The sequence below is a fragment of the Mus musculus genome, chromosome Y (assembly GCF_000001635.26).
Source record: "Mus musculus strain C57BL/6J chromosome Y, GRCm38.p6 C57BL/6J".
Classification (NCBI taxonomy): domain Eukaryota; kingdom Metazoa; phylum Chordata; class Mammalia; order Rodentia; family Muridae; genus Mus; species Mus musculus.
Genome location: NC_000087.7, coordinates 19,038,490 through 19,055,905, shown reverse-complemented (window position 1 = coordinate 19,055,905; position 17,416 = coordinate 19,038,490).

The following is a 17,416-nucleotide window of genomic DNA, read 5'->3' as shown; positions in this document are numbered from 1 at the left end:
GAACATATCTAATGGCATTTTTGGAATAAAGAAAAGTGTGACCTTCCTTTGGTCAAACACAGTGGTTAACGCTCCCCTCCCTTGCAAAAGGGAACAAGATCCAAGGCCATATTTTGGGGGAAGGAAAAGACTGAACCTCACTCAGCCTCACCCAGGTTAGTTCTCTTGGCTACTTCCAAAAAAAAAAAAAGGAGTGTGAGAGGAATCTGGGGAACAGAGGAGTTCTGAGAACCACTTCTCAGAATGGTAAGTTCCTAAGACCACCTTCAACAGAGGAGAAATCGTGAATGTCTTAGTTCCTAAAGTAGAGGTCCAATAATTGCACAGATGGATCTGAAGTGTCCTAATACAGAGAGTAGAGGTCTGAAACGCCCCTTTGACACAGGAGCTAGTTCTGAGAGTCCTTTCAATAGTCTTTGATTTCCCAGGACCCCCTTTGCAGAAACTGAAGTTCTAAAATCCACTTGGTGAATTGAAGTAGACAATAGGCCCAGATTCCTACTGGGAAGAAAGGGAATGTTAGATTCTCTTTTATGTAGAATGAGTGGTGTAAGTCTCCTATGGTCTGACATCCCTTTAAGGAAATATGATTCAAAGCTACTTGGTAGGATTAGGAATATTCCTTATAAGGCATAATACATGTTTTAGGCGACATTTGACCAATAGGGCTAAGGCAATGTTAGCCCTAGGAGAGTTCTGACATTCTATTCAGTGTAGTGAGAAAAAAATGAGTTACCATGGGGAAATGTGTGCCCCATGTAAGAGAGGAAATCTCGAAGGCCCTACTGAAAGAGGAGGGCAGAATCCTCTTGAGGCAGAATGTGAAATTGCCATATACACTTCTGTCAAAGTTAAATGTCCCTGGTAACTTATAGAGTGGAGAATGTTTCCAGCCATGATCATAAGTTTCCAATTCTTATTCAGAGTTTTGTATTTTCATAGTTTGTGTTCATTCAGGAGAGACAAGGCAGCAACATATTTTTTTCTGCCAAAGGCTTTGAATGACTTTTGATGACTTTGTTCATCTATCCAGGTCTAGGCAGAATTAATGAAGTTATTACATTTCTATTGACTTGCCTAAAGGCAGATGGCACAGGTACTTTGCTCTGATTTGTAACTTGGACTATTGGACCTCAAACCAGAGTGGACTAGGGTACGTTGTTTACAGAAGGAGTCACTTTTGGAAATATGGCTGATCAGCTAGGTATAATCCTACTTTGATGTATTCATTCACAAATATACTTCATATATGTGAATGTCATTTTTGAGAAAGAGAACATTTTGGGTGGATAAGGAAGAGCAGGAAGGTCACAGCATCCCTCAGGCAAAAGTTTACCTTGGGAATTGTAAGATGTCAAATTCTTACAAATTGTTTGGTAAACTCTAGCTCTATGTCCTCCATAAGCTGCACAACAGCATCCCAGGCATAGGCACCAAAATGGAATTGCTCCATTTTAAGTGACAGGCTTAAAATTAAAAATTAAATTAGGGTTCATATAATTACTGTCATGTCCCAGGACATCATTTCAGAGTGTTTGGCATCCCTTCTTTTATTTGAGCATGTCTGGCCATCCATGTCTGAAGGGAAACTTTAGGACCTCCTAGAGGAATAGACCTCATGGTTCTATGGATAAAAGTGGATTTTCTGAGCTAAGCATAGTTAAGGGAAATTGATTTAAAGTTTCCTTGAAGGAAAAAAAAAAGAAAAAAAAAAAAGAACATCGGCTAGAGTTTTTCATGTCAGTGGCTTTTCTGTAGGCTCCATAAGCAGCAGAATTTGTATTAATCCCCGGTCAAATTTAAGGGTGAATCTATATTTCCCTAATTCAAAGATAAAATGAAAGTTTCTTCCTTGAAAGAGTATCTATGTCAAAGATTCTTCATTGAAACCTTTTTGAACCTAGAGTTTACCTTGAACTGAGGAAAAATCTGGGAAACATTAGGAAAAATATGTAAGGTTCAGTCCATAATATCAGCAAGTTTTGTGGGATTCCTCGACCTAAATGAATGTCCAAGCCTGCTTTGGACAAACTGGTGTGATCAGAGGCCCCTTTGCTTCAGTGGGAATATGTGATGCCTCCTTAAGCAATGGTAGAAGGAGTGATTAGCCCTCGGGGAAAGGAGGTGCTGATATCCTTGTAACAGGAGAGATGAACAGAGTATAAAAATCCCCATAATATTTTGAGCAAAAATTAATTTGCTTACCTTAGCTCATGAGGTCCTAGCATTGCCACACCTTCTTACCGTTCTTCACATCCTGGGGTATCCATATCCTTAGCTGAATTAGCAAGGCACCATATATAGATACCATGATTCATGAAAAGCTTTGGATTGTATCCTCAGCATGATTGCCTCCTAAAAATTATGTTCAACCAACCAGAACTGAGTTAGAATGATGAATTCACACGATGTCATGTGACTATACTCAAGGAAGTGGCATAAGGTTCCAGGATTGGCCTCCTCCTCTTGATTTCTGTGAACTTTGAGCAGAGGGAGCAATTCTCCTTGATCAGAGGTAAAATATCCCATGGGTTCCTGAATAGAAGGGATTTTTATGAGAGCCCATTGCATCAAAGGTGTACATTTTATGACCTTGATCATCACAGGAAGGAAAATACTATAGGTTTGGAAAAGAGAAAGTCTCTCAAACCTGTTGGACAGTAGGGGAGTTGTCCTGTTCACCTTCTGTAGAGGAGTTTGTTCCAGGCACTCCAGGCCTCCACATCTTCAGAGAACTCTAAAAAAATTCTTATCTCTGAGGACTCTATGCGGATTTGACAGCATTCAGAGGTTTCTTCTGACAAGTCGGCTCAAAGTCCCTGGATTTGTTCCCTATTAAACTTACAAGGAAGCACACAGGTGTGGTTGTAGAGTACAGTTACCTTTCTGATGACCAGCTTAAAGAGAGCCTTGGATCCAGGCAGAGGTTTTCATACATTGGCCATGGGACTTGACTCTGGAGTTCTCTGAGATTTGTTTTGTTTGTTTGTTTTTGGTGGTCAAAAGTATATTCCCTAACCAATAAGGTCTGAGGGAGAAGCTCTTAGTTGAGTGGTAGACCTGAGTCCACCGTGAACAAAGACCAAAGCTGTTGTGTATTCTTGGTACCAAGGATTCAGCCTGAAGCACACTAGAACTGAGCCTGAATATTTGAGATAAACTTCTCACTCACAAGGTCAGTTCTATACTTTGCTTCATCAGAGAGGCATGTCTCAGACCCTTGCAGTGCAGAAGGAGGAAGAATAAAGCGTTTCACTCAAGGTCGGCTGACCCCTTTGGCATACGCATAATGTCAAGGGATACTATGGTTAGAGGAAGCAAGGTTTAGGCCCTCTTCAAAAGATAAACCAACTGAGTGTCAGCCCCCTTGAAGTTATGGGATACTTTACATCTGAGGGGGCCTGACGTGATGGAGTTGATATTTATGCTGGAGGTATAAATTATCCTGGGTCTAGCAGGGTACATCTGAGTCCCCATTGTAACTTCATCAATGCTATTGCATGCTGATAGTAAAAGAGCCATCTTCGTGGCCTGATTAAAATGTTGTTGAGGTCTGAAGTCCTTTGTTTATCATGTCATATGGATCAGGGCATCTTCAGTTATTGAGGACCTATGTGACACCTTTGTTCTGAAGTGGTAATTCTCAGGGGAATTAAAGAATTTCTGAGGTTTCTTGTTCTCATATGTTAATGCTGCCTTCAATACTGGGGAGTTTCTAACATATTTGATTTCGGGGGTTACATCTGAAACCCCCTTGAGTTATTGATGGAAGATGTGAGTCACATTGGTTCTTTTTGATGTATGTGGCTATACTGACATTGTGTTCAGACACACCATAAAGTGGCATCGGGTCCCATGACAGATGGTTATGAGACAACAAGTGATTGCTGAGAATTGAACTCAGGACCTGTGGTAGAGAAGTCAGTGCTTTTAACTGCTGAGCCATCTCTCCAACCTCAGCATATTGGTTCTAGACAGGTAAGATGAAGGTCACTTAGGCTATTGGGGATGATCTGAGGATCCCTGGTTCAGAATGGGCAGATCAGAAGTTCCCTTGGTCCACACAGTAGTTTAGAAGATCTGTGGTTCTTAAGCTGTAGGTCTGAACCTTACCAGAGAAGAATGCCTGGAGTGTTTTTGAATTCCTAATTTAGACAAAGTGTACCTGATGACTCCTTGAGACACTGAGAGTGATTTAAGCTCCACTTCAAGCATGGGGGGAACGTGTGAGTCTTCTTGGTGCTGAAGGAATAATTCTGAGGTTTCTGTGTCAGAAACAGGACTTGGAGGACCCATTGACAGAGTGATAATGTTGATGTATTTTTATCCTCAAACAATCTATAAAGGATGCCATCCTTTAGAGGCAGAAAGGTTCACACCATGTTGGGGAAAGTAGAAATGCCAAAGACTCTTGTATCTGTACAAGATCAAGGGTCGATTTGGAGAGGAGAGAAGGCCTGAATATTTCATTATCTAGGCTTCCTGGGAACCTAGAACACACATATCATGCAGGCCATGCAACAGCTTAATCAATCTCCAGTATGCTAGGAGGCACTTCCCAGCTAGTTCTCCTGATAAATCTGCTGACTACTTCTGAAAATGGCAAGGCTTTCTCGTTTCTGCTGGCCAACTTAATGTCTATGTCCTGGGTTTATGAACTTGCTGGCTACTCTTAAGCTCTGAGACATCAGGCACCCGTGTCCTGATCCTTGGACAGAGTAATTAGGTCAGAGGATCAGAATAAGAAGCACTTGGTGCACCTTAGATCAAGGGAGTCGATTTGTCATGGACTAGACCAGATCTAGTAGGTAGGTCTAGGTCCTCAATGATCAGAAGAATCACATAGTACTCTCCATTAGGTGAAAATTATATAGCACATACTTCTGGCCACAATTGTGAGCTACTCTTAATCAGAAAGGGGATTCTTGTCCTGCTTTTAGTCACAGGGGCATAGATGATGCTTCAATGTGCATCTGAGGCAGCTAGGAGTGGAAATTGTAATTTTGATAGAGTGTTGATGAAAAGAAAAAGTTCTAAATTCATGTTGCTCATAAGGAGCATAGAAAGGGAAAATATGAGGGCAGCTTCTGGATCAAAAAAGAACTGAAAATGCCAGGGTAAGAGAGAGTAGGGCCCAGGCCACCTTCTTGAGATAGACTGCCTTACAGGTTCCATTTGGCAGGCTTGGAAGCTCTTGTGCGTCCCTGGGCAGAAGGGGTAAGTCGGAAGCAAGGAGTAAGTCGTAAGCCTCCTAGAGCATTTTCGATATCTCTTTTGTCATAAAAAGTATCTGTGAGGCAAAGTTTCTTAGATGGGGCATTTGAGAGGCCACCCCTTTCAGCCTGAAGCATTCTGAGCCTTTCTGAAACAGGGATCACATAGCCAGAGTCCCTCTGGTGAGAACTGGAAAGTGTGAGTCCACATTGGTCTGATTGAGAAGGTCTGACACCTCCTTTAGGAGAGAGGAAAGAACAACAACTCCCCTTTTGCTGTGCAATCCTATTGAGATTGATTTTCATATGGCATGTATATTTGTGGCCTCCTAGGACAGAATGGTCACAAAGGGGGAACCTAAATTCATATTGTAATGATGGGTCTCTCAAAGGACAGGAGAGAGCAGGTACCACATCCTCTGCTTGAAGTATTGTACGTCTGTAATATCTTCGAATAACAGGGAATGTTCCAAAAGGGAATGTGGTACTCCCTTTTGGAGGTACAAATCCCCATAGGATAGGCACCAAAGCTATGGGCTCCTGTTTGGCACTTCTGGAAGGTTTCTCTCCCTCTTGGACATTAGGAATATGTTTTGAGCCCTCCTTAGTAGAAACAGGGTGCCTGATATCCTCTTGGGGTGATGATGAGAGTTTCACACCTCTTCGGGGACTGTCTCCATCTGGAGATGACTCAATGCATTCTTGATCTGTAGGGGAAGTTTGCAGGGCTCCATGGGTAACAGAGGATTTCCTCTGTTTCCTTCTGGTAGAAATAGCATGTCTCGGAATCTCATGAGGAGAGGTGGGATGCCTGAGGCTGTCTTCATGAGAAAGAGTGGTTCGCATGCACTCTTCTGTAAGGATGGAGGATGGCTTGTCAACCTCATGCTCTGAATTGGAAGTTTGGGTGTCCCATTGGTCAGAAGGGGCTTTTTCTGATGGGTTTTCAGTAGACTTGGATGGTCTGTGAATGCCTTGGGTTGATAGGGGACTTCGGAGGCCCACCTCATGAGATGGTGAGCATCTGCAGGCTCCTTTAGCAGAATCAGAAGTGGCAAAGTTTATGTTAGTCACAGTTTTAAGATTTACACCTCTTTTCTTAGATTTGCAAGCTCTGACCCACATTTTGGAAGAATGGCAGTGTTTCCAGCCCTCATGTTTTGAGCGCACAGATTTCAGGCCCTCTTGATCTACAGAGGAAGGGCTTGGTCTTGTTTCCGAAATTTAGAAGGTGTGGGGCAATCTCCTGGAGGAGGAGAGTGACTGAGACCCTTTTTACAAAGGATACTAGATCTGAAACTCAATTGTGATGATTTTAAGGGGGAGATGCTCCTTTGAGGAGTAGAGGTAGGACTGGATTTCTTTTCTGCATACTTGGAAGATGTGAGGCTACTTTCAGCAGAAGAGATACATTTTAAGGCATCAAGTTCTGAAAGGCAGTATCTGGTATCCCCTTCAGGAAATGGGACATGTTTCAATATCCTTTGGTTAGATTTGAAACGTCTAGGGCTCTTCTTGAGATAAGAGGAATTTCTCTGGCCATCTTCATGAGGAGGGGTAGGAATAATGTCCCCTTTGGCACAAAGGGACAGTCCCTTAAACTCCGTTGAAAAGGAATTACCCACGGTTTCTTGGGGAGATGGCACAGGTTTTAGAGGCCCCTTGGCTGGTTGAGAAAGTTCTAGACTTTCCTGGGGAAATGCTGTTGTTCTCAGGATCCCTTGTTCAGATACTAAAGGGCCCATAGCATCTTCATTGGGTTTCAAAAGACACAGAGACCCTAACACACATGCCAAAGCTTCTGGAGTCCCTGGCACAGATTCTGAACTCTTAGAAATGGATTGTGTATATGTCCGAGGTTCTTCTGCCTCTGGACTAAGTGGTGAAGGAGCTGGTAATTTGGGAGAATCTTGTGTGGCTGACAAAAATTCTATGACTTCTTGGGTGACAGGTGATATTTCTGCACTATTTTGCATACCTGCCCGTGTTTCTAGTGTGTCCTGGGAAGAATCAGAAAGTCCAAGATCTTCTGGATTGGATGGTGAATATCCTAAAGCCTTTTTTTCCAAACAGAGTCCTGGAGGCTCTTGAAGTAACAAGGAATTTTCTGTAAGCCCTTGGGAAGATATTGATGTTTCTAGTACACCTTGGGCAGACAGGGAAGGTCTCTGAGACATTAAGACAGAATGTGACACTTTCAAATCCAATTGGACAGATGGAGAAGGTCCTAGACTCACTATGGTAGAGGCTGAAATTTCCAAAGCTCCTGGTGAAGCATGGGACATTCCTGGCTTGCCATGTGTACAGGTACAACCTTCCAGATTCCCCTGTAAAGACAGGCAAGGGCCTCCAGCAGATAACAAAGGTCCCAGATTCACTTGAGCAGATAGGGACATTGTAAAAGTCTCTAGGGAAGATGATACAGATCCTAGTGTTCCTCGTCCAGATAAAGAAATTTCCATGGGTCCTTTGAAAGAATGCATAGATTCTGAAGGATCTGAAGCAGATGGATCTGTTTGTTGAACCCTTTGTGGAGAATTCAAAGACTCATTTGGTCCCTGGAATGAAGTTAAAGGTCCCTCTGTAGGTTTAGAGAGATCTAAAGGCTCTTCTGTGGAAAGGGAAGGATCCAAAAGGCTTAGGGAAGAAAATGAGGAACTAAGTTGGGCAGAAATTGCAAGTTCCAGAGGTGAGTCATTGGATATTACATATCCTGGGGTAACTGTTGAAAATTTTTGTGCACTTGATGCAAATGATGAATATCCTAGAGTCCCCTGTGGAGGTGGCAAAGGTTCTACAGAGCCTTGTGTAGTTGCTGAAATCCTCAGAGATCCCTGGTCAGATCTCAAAGTCCTTGCTGTATTTTGAGCAGGGTGCATATATCCCTGACACACTGGGAAAGATGGTGAGTCTGCTACTGTGTAGTGTGTAGATGTGGACTGAGTTCCTATAACTTGTGTATGTAAAGAAGGACTTGAAAACCTTTTGGAAGATGTAGAATGTTGGGAAGACATTTGTGGACATAGAGACAGATGTACAATACCCTGTGCAGAGAGACTGGGACTCACACCTCCATGAGCAGGATCAGAAGATGCTGGAGTCCCTTGTTCTGAGGAGGAAAGACCCAGAGGATTATGAGAACATTCAGAACATTGTGATGTATTCATCATTGCCTGGGCTGAGATAGAAAGTTTCAGAGGCCCCTGGGCAGATTGCAAAGGTGCTAGATACCCTTGGGCAAATGGGAAAGTCTCTGCACCTCCTTGGGTAGAAACGGAATGTCTACCAAGTGTAGGAGGTGATGGTGGCAAAGTACCTAGAGTCGCCGAAGTAGACTGAGAAGATGCTACAACCTGCCTCACTTGTGGAAAAAGGCCTAAAGCACTCTGTGACTCTTCATATTGTGCCAATATCCCTGTGGCATCTGTTGAATTTTCCAGATTTCTGTGGTTGGGGATAAAAGAACTTTGCATGGGCAAAGTTCCCTCTTCTGCCCTGAAAAGTACCTTTGGCTTTTGAAAAGATGACAAAGTTTCTAGAACCACTGGAGTAGGTACAAGATGTTCCTGAACACCCAGTACAGGTGGGCAATGCCCTATATCTGATGGTGAAGGATAAAATGTTTCTTGAGATTTTTGGCTAAGTAGGGAAGTTCCAGTGTCCCTTGGGAAACCTGGGGATCTTTCTGCAAAATGATGGGCAGTTTTAGAAAATCCTACATCTGTATGACAAGCAGTTGGATGATGCAAAGTATCTTGAGCAAATGAAACACTTTGTGTATTCCCCTGTTTAGAAATGGGAAGTTTTAGAGACCCTTGGGCAGAACAGAAATGTCCAAAAGCCTCTTGGGAAGATGAAGAGCCTAGGGTTCCCTGTGAACCTTGGGTTCCTTGTGAAGATAAACAAATTCCCAGAGGCATCTGATCAGATGACACAGATTCTGATAGCAACTGAGTATTTTGGGGAGACGCCAGATGTCCTGGAGTGGGAAGCAAAATTCCCACAGTCTCCTTTGCAGACAGGGACGTTCCTACTGTGGCTTCTGCAGATAAAAAATTCCCCTCAGTGCCCTGAGCAGATGTGGAAGACTCTAGAGTAGTTTCTTTAGATTTCGTCACTTCTAGACGACATTCTTCAGATGAACAAGGTCCCAGAGTTCCTTGCTCAGATCTCAAAGATGATGGTGACACCTGTAGTGATGTAGTAAGATCCAGATGCAGTCCAGCATATCTGGAAGAGTCAGAGATCCCTCCCGTAGATGGAGAGTATTTATTTGTTTCTGAAAATGCTGGGGAAGGAGATGAATGCAGTAGAGCCCCTCCAGAGGATCCCGAGATATGGGTCACTGCCTGGGCTGAGATGGAAAGTGTCAGAGGCCCCTGGGCTGATTGCAAATGTGCTAGTTTCCCGGGACCAGAAGGAAATGTTTCTGCACCTCCTTGAGTAAAAGATGAATGTCTACCAGGTTCTCGAGGTGATGGTGGCAAAGGTCCTAGAGTAGGCAAAGCAGATGTAGAAGATTCTGTATTCTCCCTCACTAGAGGCAAAGGGCCTGAGGTAGTCTCTGTGTGTTTACATTGTCCCAAGCCCAATATCCCTGTCGAATCTGCCAAAGGTTCTAGATTCCTTTGGGTGGATGACAAAGAACTTTGCACAGGCAAAGACCCCTCTGCAGCTGTGCAAAGGTCCTTACAATTTTGAGAGGTTAGCACATATCCTTGAGAGTCTTTACTAGATAGAGGATGCTCCTGAGAACGTAGTACAGATGGTGAGTGTGTTACATCTGCTGGTGAATATGAAATGGATTTTTTAGATTTCTGGCAAGGTAGTAACGGCCCAATGTACCTTGAGGAGGCTGAAGATCTTTGTCCAGAAGGTTCAGAAAGGGGAGAAAATCTCATACCTTTCTGGCAATAAGTTGGATGTTGCACAGACTTTGGAGAAGATGGTACAGTTTGTACAGTCCATTGTTTAGTTGTGGACAGCTTTAGAGACCCTTGGTCAGAAAGGGAATGTCCAGAAGCCTCTATGGAAGATGAAGAGCCTAGAGTTCCTGGTGAAGATAAAGAAATTCCCAGAGGCTTCTGATCAGATGACAAAGACTCTGAGACCACAGGAGGGATTTGGGTAGACCCCAACGTTCCTGCAGTGGGAGGCAAAGTTCCCACAGTCTGCTTTGCATACATGGGCTTTCCTACTGTGGCTTGTGCAGATAAGGAATGCCCCCTAGTACCCTGAGCAGATGCAGAAAACCCTACAGTTTTTTTCTTAGATTTGGTCCCTTCAGATAAGCAAGGTCCCAGAGTTCCTTGCTCAGATCTCAAAGATGATGGTGACACCTGTAGTGATGTAGTAAGATCCAGATGCTGTCCAGCACTTCTGGGAATGTCTGATGTCCCTCGGGTAGATGTAGAGTATGTATTTGTTTCTGAAACTGCTGGGGAAGGAGATGAATGCAGTAGAGCCCCTTCAGCAGATCCCAAGATATGGATCATTGCCTGGGCTGAGATGGAAAGTGTCAGAGGCCCCTGGGCTGATGGTAAATGTGCTAGGTTCCCGGGACCAGAAGGGAAAGTTTCTGCACCTTCTTGAGTAAAAGATGAATGTCTACCAGGTTCTCGAGGTGATGGTGGCAAAGGTCCTAGAGTAGGCAAAGCAGATGTAGACGATTCTGTATTCTCCCTCACTAGAGGCAAAGGGCCCGAGGTAGTCTCTGTGTGTTTACATTGTCCCAATGCTAGAATCCCTGTGGAATCTGCCAAAGGTTCTAGATTTCTTTGGGTGGATGATAATGAACTTTGAACAGGCAAAGTTCCCTTTGTCACTGTACAGTTTTTCTTTTGCCGTTGAGAAGTTAACAGCAAAAGTTCTTCAACTCCCTGGCCAGCTATGGGCTCCCCCAAACTGTCTTCTGCATTAAGGGAAACTTGTCCATGCAACTGAGTCGATGGTGAGAGTAATGGAGAAATTTGTGCTGATCCATTCAGTTCAAGATTTGATTGTGGATACAGGGATGTTGCAACAGCTTTTTGTAAAAACGGTGGAGGAGCTTGACTTGCTTGTGTTAGTGTGCAATGGCCATGAGGCTTTGGTACATGTGGCAATGTTTCTGGTGTCCTTGGTACCCATGACGACATTCCCAAGGAAACTGACACCGAAGAAAAATGTTGATGAGCACACTGGGCAGACTCCGATGATCCCAGAATCTCCTGGGAAGATGTTGACTGCTGCATAGACTGTTTAGTATATGGTGAAAGGTCTAGAGATGCCTCAACAGATATGCTAAGTTTGGTAGATAGCAAATGTGCTAGATCACTTGAAACTTCTAAAGAAGACACCTGAGATCGTTGGTCAGGTTGTGAATGTCCTGTATGACTTGAGGTATGTTGCAAAGGGCCTTTAGTGACTTGGAGAGATGGTGAGGTATACTGAGATTCTGCTGTATATGACCAGTCCCCTGGCTTCTGTTGGTAAGATGGTAAATGTTCTAGAAACCCTGGGAAAGATGGCAAAGTACCAACAGTTTCCTGGACAGGTATAGAATGTTCAAGAGGTGCTTGCTTACATCTCACAGTTATTAGAGTGCCTGACGTAGTTTGGGGAAGTTTCTGAGCACATAGTACAGATGATGAAGGTTCCACAGTCCCTTGGGAATATAACAATGCCTTTTTAGTTTTCCTGGTGGATTTAGAAGATCTTTGATCAGATGGAAATTTTTCTGTTGTCTTAGATTCAGATTTGGGAGGTCCCATAGACCTTATAAGAGGCAAAGGATCTGTTGTAGTCCCTTGGACAGATGGCAAGTTATCCAGAGATTCTACCATGTGTGAAGAGTGCTCTAGCTTCTTTTCTAAAGATGCTGAATGCTCTAGTTTCCCTGAGGTAGTTGTAGAAGAACCTTCAGTCCCCTGGACAGGTCCAGAATGTTCTAAAGGCCCTTGCTTACATGTCGCAATTGTTAGTGTTCCTGTTGTAGTGTGAGGAGGTTTCTGAGCATGTGGTGCAGATGAGGAACTTCCCACAGTCCCTTGGGAAAATAGCAATGTTTTTTTACTTTTCCTGGTGGATTCAGAAGATCTTTTTTCAGATGGAAAATTTTCTGTTGTCTTAGTTTCAGATTTGGGAGGTCCCATAGACCCTATAAGAGGCAAAAGATCTGTTGTAGTCTCTTGGACAGATGGCAAGTTATCCAGAGATTCTACCATGTGTGAAGAGTGCTCTAGCTTCTTTTGTAAAGATGCTGAATGCTCTAGTTTCCCTGAGGTAGTTGTAGAAGAACCTTCAGTCCCCTGGACAGGTTCAGAATTTTCTAAAGGCCCTTGCTTACATGTCACAATTGTTAGTGTTCCTGTTGTAGTGTGAGGAGGTGCAGATATTGAAAGTTTCACAGTCCCTTGGGAAGATAACAATGTTTTCTTAGTTCCCTGGGTAGATGGAGAAGATATCACAGCCTCTGTTACAGATGGTGGATGTTGCAGGGTATCTTGCATAGATAGAGAAATTGTAGAAGCCTTTTGAAAAGAACTGAAAAATTTCACAGGTCCTGGTTAAGATGGCGAATTTTCTAGAGCCCCAGTTTCAGATGTGGGCAGCCCCATAGCCCCTGTAGGACACAGAGAATGTATCTCAGCTCCTTGATTTGATGGAAATATTTGAGGCACCCTATCAGCATATTGAGTAGATCCTAAAGCTCCTGTCTTATGACATGATGGTTCTACAGTCCCCTGTAGTGATATAGACTGTCTCACAATGTCTTTTTCTGATTTGTATTTTGTACCTTCCTTTTGGGAGGATACCAAAGAACCTAGGGTCCCTTGTGCCAGTGAAGACATTTCAAGAGACCTTTGCAATTGGAAATCCCCTAGTTTAGATGTTGAAGAATGCAGAGTCTGTTTAGAAGGTGTGTAAGTGGGCAGTGGTCCTTGGGTAGTTATCAAATGTTCTAAGGTCTGTGAAGTAAATTGATCATGTTTCTGAGCATTTGCTGCAGTAAGTGAGTTTTTTCCACCATCCTTGGTGGATTGCAAAGACCCTTGAAGCCCTTGGCAAGATGAGGAAGATAACAAAGACTCAGTAGCAAGAGTAGTTAAGGAAATTCCCACAGGATCTGGGCCAGGCAGCATATGGCTTGGAAAACCTGAGACATTTTTCAAATGTCCTGGAGATCTCTGAGAATCTGAATATGTCCCCATATCCACATCCACAGATGGCAATGGTCCTTTAGACACCTTAGAAGGTGAGGAAGGTGGCCTATCACCCAGAACAGAAAAAGAATGTCTGAGAGTTCCCTGTGTGGATGTCGAGAGTTCTGGAGTCTGTTGTGCAGAGAGAGATTGTCCCACAGCCCCTTGAACAGAATACAAAGGTGCTACACTTCCTTCTGAGGAGGAAGGAGTTCCATGTTGCCATTGAGTGAGTGGCATGACATTTAGGGGGGACACTGAGCCAGACTGAGATAAATCTAGAACTCCATGAATGTGGGGCAAATTGGATGGAGTCTCCTGAGATGACAGAGAAAGGCTCACAGGCTCTGGAGCCACTGGTAAGGGTCCAGGAGCCACAATGGCTGACGGAGAAATTGCCAGAGCTCCTGGTCTAGGTGGAAAAGCTCCTAGCAATCTTTGAGTACGTTGGCAGGCTCTTGTTTTACTTGGGAGAGATAACAAAGGTGCTAAAGTCCCTTGAATACTTGGTGAAGTAGCATCAGTACTCTGGGTAGTTGTGGAAAGATCCAGAGGCCTTTGCAAGGACATCAAAGGTCCTGCAAACTCAGGTGAGCATGAAGAAGATTCCAGAGGCCCCTGAGTTGGGGGTGCATGTCTGGAAACTCCTTGTGCTGATGAAGAAGAATGATCCAGATCTCCCGGAAGGTGGAGTGAATATCCTGAACACCTTGTTGAAGATGGAAAAGTTTTCTGAACACCTTGGCCAGGTGGCAAATGTTCTGTTGTTCCCTGGACACCCAGAGTTCCTGGGGAAAATGCTAAACATCCTAAAGACCTTTGCACAGCTGGTAAAGTTTCTAGATGCTCATGCTTAGATGTTAACGATCTAGCAGATCCTAGGGCAGATGGTAACTGTCCCACAACAAGAATGTTGGAGGCAGAAGGTTTTTTAGATGCTTTAGAAGACATGGAAGATTTTTGATATGTTTGGGCTAAAGGCACAACTTCTAGATGATTTTTTTTACATGTGGACTTTCCCTTAGACCCTTGGTAATATAAAAGAGGTTGTGTCGTTCTGAAGTCTGATTGGCCAACGGACCAATCACCTTGAGCATGGGCAAAATGTTCTCGATCATTTGAGAGAGATAAAGAAATTCCCTGGAGCTCTGGGCCAGATCGTGAACAGACCAGAGCCTTTTGGTTAGACAGAGAAAGCCCTTGAGCCTTTTGGGGAAATATGGAATGTCCACCATACCCTTTGTCCAACTGTCAACTTTCCACAGTCCCTTGGTCATCTGTGGGATGTTTCAAGGCATTTTGGACAGATACAGAAGGGGTGGGACTCACCTGAGGAGTCGTTGTAGCGATTGATGTTTCTTTGGCAGCAGGAGATGATGCAAGTCCCCTTTCATCAGAAGTTCTGGAGTCTCCTTTATCAGAAGGATCAACACTCAACCTGTTTTTAGTAGAAACCGGATGCTTGGGGAAAACATGGGTAGAGGGAGAAGGTCTACTACTTCCCATCAGAGAAGGCATGTGAAAGGAACACTCTTGGGTAGATGGAGATAATTGTAAAGCACCCTGTTCAGATATGGTAGATCCTATGACCATCTGCACAGATGGGGAAGGTATTAATGTGTCTTGTGTACCCGTGCAATTCTTGCCCGTGGCTTCAGAGTGAGGGGAATGTCCTAGAGATACCTGTGTAGATGTGGCCTCTCCTAGAGCATCATGGACATATGTGAGAGGTATAAGAGCCTCTTGAGCAGGTAGGGAAATTTCTAGACCTCCTTGTGTACTAGTGGAAGTTCCAAGAAAATTTTCTTCAGCCTGAGAAGGGGATAACACCTTCTGTATAGAAGTATCAGGTGTCGTAGCCAGCTTGATAGGCAAAACAGGTTCCAAGGGCCCTTTTGAAGATGAAGTAGAACCTAGAGCCTTATGGGCATTTGGAAGATATTCTGGAGACATTTGTGGGCATGGAGAAGGACCAACGGCCCTTTGTCCAGGTGGATAAGAGTCTATAGCATCTTGTGTAGTTGGGGAAGATGGCTGATCCTCTTGAGGAGATAGGGAAGTTCTCATAGTCTCCTGTGAAGTTTGGGGAGGTCCTATGGATTCTTGTGCACAGGTAGAATCCAAGGAATTCCCTTCTTTAGCCGTACAGGATGCTACAGACTCTTGTGTGTGCAAATCACCTCCCACAGCACCTTGCTCACATAGGATTGGATCCAGAACCTTCTGTACAGATGGAATCTGTCCTAGAACATCTTTTGTAGATGTGTCACATCCATGAGTCATTTCTAAAGATGGGACTGTGGCTAGAACTCCTTTTGTAGATGTAGCCTGTCCTACAAACCCTTTATGTGATAGGGTAGTACTCAGACAATCCTGTACAGGTTTTGGAAATCGTAGCATCTTTGATGTATATGGGGAATCCTTTACAGCCTCTCCTACAGATACACAATGTCCCAGTGTCACCAAGGGCTGCATGGAGGGTTGTATGGTCTCAGCACACTGTACAAATATGGAGCTTGTTTGGCTCCCTGGGAGCATTTTGGCAGAATCTTGGCTGTTTGGGACCTGATGACAAGTCAGGAGGACCCTTTTGGCTGGTAGGGGATATTTGAATAATTCTTGATCAGATCGGGACTTTCTGGAGACCCGTTGTTTAGAGAGAGCATCTTTCAATCCTCTGCTAGAATGAGAATGTTCAGGGTCACTTTTCATAGCAGGAGAATGATTTAATCTTCCTTTCTGTGGGAGATCAGATTTAAGAACATGTCTTTGATGCTCTTCCATAGAGGGAGATAATCCTAGTGGCCACCTAACAGATGGAGAAGGTCTCAGAACCCCTGGGGAAGATGCTGATGGTTCTAGTTCACTTTGTGTATGTGCAGAAGGCACAAGAGTCCCTTTGGAGGACTCGGGAGTTTCTATCACATATAGCCTATGTATGGAACTCTCAAGAGCCCCTTCTAAGGATGGCAAAGGTCCTTGAGCTCCTGGTATAGGTGTGGAAATTTTTGTCTCTGCTTGGGCAGGTATGAGCGGTGTGAGGCTCACTTTTGGAATCGTGATTGCATTTCTTTCCCTTTGGACTGTAAGAGATGATCTGAGCCCATTTTTTAATGGTAGAGGACTTTGAAAGCCCTCTTGGTTTAAAGGGGAAGTTCTGAAATCCTCTTGGTCAGCAGGGTCAGGTCTCAAACTCACTTTACTAGAAGCAGATTGCATGGGGCACTTTGGGGGAGAAGGGGAACATCTTTGGCTGTCTTTGTGAGAGGACTTAGCTGTATGCCCTGCTTTGGCAGCTGTCAAACATGTTGAACTCTCCTGGGGAGAGGAAGTGGAAGTCGATACATTTGAGACAAAAGAGAAATCAGTGATGTTACCTTTGGGAGAAGGAGGTTTGGATCCCTCCTTGTCTGATGGGGCCTGTTGTAGGTCCCCTTGACCAGAGGAGTCTTGTCCAACATGCTTTGGAGGAGAATTGGAAAGATTAGAGTTATGTAGGGTAGGGGATAACCTTTTGGAACTCCTTCTGGAAGAGGAGGCATGTATGATTTTCCTTTCAGCACAAGTGGGAAGTCTTTGGGATGCCTGGGCAGATGTGGAATGCCCCATAGACTCTTGGAAATATCTGGTTAGTTCGAGAACATCTTGGGTGGATAGGGACAGTCCCTGAGCATGTTGGGTGGATAGGGACAGTCCCCGAGCATGTTGGGTGGATAGGGACAGTCCCTGAGCATCTTGGGGAGAAGTGGAAGTTCCCGGATCTCCTTGGCTAGATACGGAAGGGTGTGGGGAACCTTGAATATGTGGGGAGATTACCTGTCCATGTTGTCCAGCAGAAGACGGCCCAGGCACTGTGTGATCTTCTTTAAACTTGTGACTGGCATCTCCAGCCCCGTTTGTGGAAGATGCTGCAGGCACTCTATCACCCAACTGGTCAAAATCCATAGGTTCTTCAAACACAGTGGACATAGACTGGCTTCTTGTCACCTTCCCAGGGATGGGCACAGAAGAGGAGGCTAC